Raw genomic sequence first — 4,867 nt, forward strand, 5'->3', positions numbered from 1 at the left:
CTGCTGAAGTCATGGTTACTTTAGGTCTGCATGACTCACAGTGAAACCTGACCCTAGTGATATGCTCATATGATAGAAAATCTTACAGGAAGGTGGGCTTCAGAAATGGTGTGACCTAGTGGCTCCAGTTCCACTCCTTTGGGACGAGCTTGGCCTCTACTCCATGAGCAGACTCATCTCAAGTTGGTAATAATATGTGCCACTGTATTGTATTAGGGCATCAGTTGAATCCTGAAATGATCATTGACAAGTGGATAGGATTACTCCTAAACCAAGTAGCTATAGCACTAAGGGTACAGCCTGTTTCCTCTGGGCTAAGCACACAAACTGGTGAGAGAAGCCAAAACTGAAATTGTGTCAGGAAGGAAGAAAAGTAATAGTCTGTTTACGTATTAGCATAGCAAAGCACACAAAATTTGGTGGCCTAAAAACAGCAATTTTATTTAGCTTACATGTCTATAGTTTGGGCAAGGACAGCTCCTCTCTGCTCCACACCACATTGGCTGGCAAAGGGGAGATGATGGAAGCTCAGGGTGGGGGTTTCTCAGGCATCTCCCTCTGTCTCCACACAATCTCTCCAGTATGGTGGATTCTGAGGGGCCAGACTTCTTACATAGCAGTTCAGGGCTCTGGAAGCATACAACCCAAGATAGAGCCAGAAGGTACTGTATTGCCTTTTCTAAGTTAGTCCCACTTCTGATACATAGTCTTTGTAGAGCCAATCACAAAGGCCCACCAAGTTTCAAGGAGAGGGGACATAAATTCTATAACTTGATTATTCATTCAATGGCAAGGTTCCAGAAGAGTATGTGAGACCAGAATTATTACTGCAACCTTTTTAGAAAATGAAATCTGACACAAGAAGAATAAGTACTTGGTAGGCTACTACTAATACCACTACCAGGAGATAAGTCATAGCATCCACCTGTTTGCTGTACAAAGTGAGAGGTGCTTTAAGTATAGGGTGCAGGGCCAGTTCATGGTGTGGCAGTTAAGGTGGTTATGTCCCCCATGGCCAACTGTGTGGTTCAAGTCCAGGACCTGGAGACTTGAGAAACATGTTGGGCCTATGTGAGTGCATGCTCAAAGTACCAAAAGGAGGGAGAAATGGAGAAGAAATTGTGCCATGATCATCCTATGAGGAGTACTTTCTTACCTTCCCTCTTGCTCCATTTCTCTGTCCGTTTCCATTGAGTACACATACTGTCTGACAAAATTTAAAAAAAAAGTCATAGGTGCAACCACAAGAAAAAAGAAGTAAGTGAGGTAATGTTCCACTAAGGATCTTCATTTAGCCATCCCTAAGGCATACATATATCAAAACATCGTACTGTACACCCTAAATTTAAGTAATTTTATTTATGAATTAAATACTGTAATGAAATAGTAAATTAATAAATAAAGACAGGTATACAGTGCCATTACAGTTTGAAAATGGATTATAGTTCTGATGGCAAGAATGTATAGAGAGAATGACGTTTTAAAGGCTTAAGAGCTCACAGTTCATCTTCACAACTGGAGTTTCTGCCTCATGGTAGTATATAATCGCTTCTCTGCAGAAAAACAGGAAGAATTCTATGATGAGAGTGGAAAGCTAGCTCTTAAACCTGTATTATGCTAAACTTCTAATTATATAGAAGAATCTGTATTTTTATTTTTTCATTTCCGACCCAGATGTGAGATTTTATCAAGACACCCAGGATAACTCATCATTTCTGGCATTCATAATGAAAGAGTCATCTTTGTTATTAAGAGATTGAGGAACTTGAACACAAATAACCCAACCTGGGAGTGCTCTTTATGCTCAAATCTACTTACCTCCAAATTGATCTTTGCCTGTGACAAAGCAGCAAAAATACATTACCTTTGGGGCTAGCTAAGTGGCGTGGTGGTTAAGGTGGCCAGATTTCACGTAACTGACTGTATGGTTTGAATTACAGATGCAGAAGCTTGAAAAACTTGCCAGGCACATGTGTGTGCATGCCCCAAATCCTGAGATGCTGATAAAGAAGAAGGGACTGTGGTATGACCAACCCCCATGGGGTGTGCTTTCTCACTCTCTCTCTGTCTCTCTTGGGTGAGTGCACACTTCCTATAGCAATAGAAGAGCTGGAGATAATGTGAATAATTTATTAGAAACCTGTGAGAGTTTTCCTACTACTGATTATACTCTAGTCCATCAGTACAATCATATCAAGAGTTATAAAATGCTTGCTAGGGCCAGATCAGTCACTAGCCAATTGTGAATGCTCTACAACTGTCTCAAACCTATCCAAGTCAGGACTATGGGAATCAGAGAGACAAAGTCTCAAAGAGGTGGATTATAATCTCTACCTGGGTGATTTGGGGGTTTAGGAAAACAAAGTAGGTGAAAACATGATCCTAAATATCAATTTAGCAATCAGGTAAGATCATGAAGTACATTCAGAAAATAGAGATTATCGTAATCCTGGGGACTTTTTAGACCTAGTTACTAAATGGGTGTTGACAATTCCTGACTCACTTGAGTCAAGTATGAGCATGCATTAAATGTTTTCTGCTACAGACTGTCAGCTCTGTGGCCTGTGCACTGAGGACTACCAGACCCAAACATCACCCAGGAGCTCATCTCCTGCTGAGGTTGATTCTGACTATCTGGCCCCACAGCTTCTCCCTGACTATGGAGATACCTTTCTCTTCTATTCTACCTCTTCCCCCAGTCTAGGCAGTTCTGCCTCTCATGGAGGTTGCTCATCTGTTTCAGGTCCACATCTCTGAAGAGCCTCTAAAGCAAGTCTTACCCCACCCTCACCTGAGCCCCAGTTCTTTCATCTCATACTTTTATCCTACCTCGTCATGATTGTCCTGGATCTTTTTTGTCTCACATTGTGTTACATGAGCTATGAAAGTCTGGATACTTTTCAGTCTACACAGGGCTCTACCCTGGACAGGAATCACTCCCACCCAAACCCACTTGTCCCTGAAAAGCAGCCTGAACCTGTGGCAGCACCAGAAACTCAAGACACTGGGATTGGGGCCAGCAAGTGAAAAAGTGGTTAATTGCTAGACTTCTTGATTTCTGCATGGCTGACCATGGTTTGAGTCCCGGACCCAGTGGCTGGAAACTCACATGGGGTGTGTGTGTGTGTGTGTGTGTGTGTGTGCGTGTGTGTGCCTGCCCAAAATCCAGAGAGGAGAATGGAGAAGAAGGGACTGTGGCATGGCCACTGGCCCCGGCAGAGGTGATTTCTCACATTCTCTCTATCTCTCTCTGTCTCTCTGGCTAGTGCATGCACCCTATAGCAAATAATCTGTCTAAAACTAATAGACACTGGGATTAGCAGAAAGTGGCTGACCAACAGTAGGTTCAGTGAGCTAAAAGGAGACAGAGCCATGCCAGATCAACAGTTTTAAAATTAAAAGCTCCCGAGTGGGAAAAATGAACCAATCCCTGAATCACACGCACACCCTACCAAATGCACATTATGCATGAATTGCAAAGCCCACTTTATTACTCAATTCATCACAAACACTTGACTACAATCACATTTGTGACCCACCACCGTGCCTCCTGCTCTTCAGCATTGCTGTGGAACATTCCATTAGAATTTCTAGTCATGCTTCATTACAGACAAGGCCTGTGAGTATTGATGATATATTCAAAGCTAGCTAATATGTCTATGATTGGTTATTATTTTAGATAAAGCAAGATTAACAAAACAGCAAATTCAAATAGCAATTGAGTTTGGCTTCAATATGAAGCTAAAGTTCAACACATCACAGAGCAAATAGTATTGCCTTTTGAGTCCTAAGACCAGGGAACAAGGTCCAGTCCTAAAGCATTGGCTTAATTTTTGGCATTCTGACAGCTATTTAATGTATGAATAATAATAAAAAATAAATAAATTTAATTAAATTTTTAAAAAGTATTGGCTTATCAGAAAGCCACTTGACCCTGTGTCCCATGATCTATAGACAGGATTCTAGTAAGGCCCTTTTGGGAAGTTAATGGTGAACCAGGGTATGGCAAAAACAACTGGAGCTTTGGAGCCAAGCAGCCTTGCGTTTAAAAGCTGCAGCTTCCACTAACTCCAGACTGGCTATCTTTGTCTAACTGATACACCCTCCCCCAAACTAGCTCTGATGTCTCTCTGATGCACCAAGCCTGGATCTCAACATATCCGCAATTGGCAAGTAAGAGGCAGAGCGGTAACTGAAGGGGTCCCCACAGAAGGGTGTACTCCTGGCTCTGCAGCTTCTGATGTTATATTTGTTAAGACATCTGGCTCATCATTTGTGGGAACTGAAGACAACTTCAGAACAAGTACCAATGTGTGAGCCTCTGGCAGGAGCCCACAGACAGAGACAGCACATTGTTTCTCCTTCTTGGGTGGCAGGGAGCTCTGCATTGTGGGACTCAGAGTGCCCTCTGCTCCACCAGTAGGTTCCAGTTTTTCCAGATGAATCTCGCCAGCTGTGTGCTGTTGGCATTCAAGTCACATAAGTAGAAACATGTGTCTTTCTTCTCTGTCACCTTTAATACAAAAGGGAGCACATCATTTGGGCAGTGGGGTGGGTCGTTGGCCACTGATGGAGACAGCAGCTCTAGATGATGCTGTGATGAGATTGGGGAGAAGAAGTGCATTCCACAGCCTGTAACTCAAGCTGTAGGTTGTTCAATAATTCATCTGAACTCAGAACTCCTGGATTCAGGTTCTGGTTTAGCCATTTGTAGAATACATACTGGGTTGTCAGGAACGTCATAATGCATTTTCCTATGCGATTTGCACAATTTGCGTAGAAAAATGCATCATGACGTTCCCAACAACCTAATATTTGGCAAATCATTGAAACTCCCATCTCTGAATCTGTAGGATGTAATTGCATC

Source organism: Tupaia chinensis, unplaced genomic scaffold (genome assembly GCF_000334495.1).
Source record: "Tupaia chinensis unplaced genomic scaffold, TupChi_1.0 Scaffold146445_1, whole genome shotgun sequence".
In the NCBI taxonomy this organism is placed as follows: domain Eukaryota; kingdom Metazoa; phylum Chordata; class Mammalia; order Scandentia; family Tupaiidae; genus Tupaia; species Tupaia belangeri.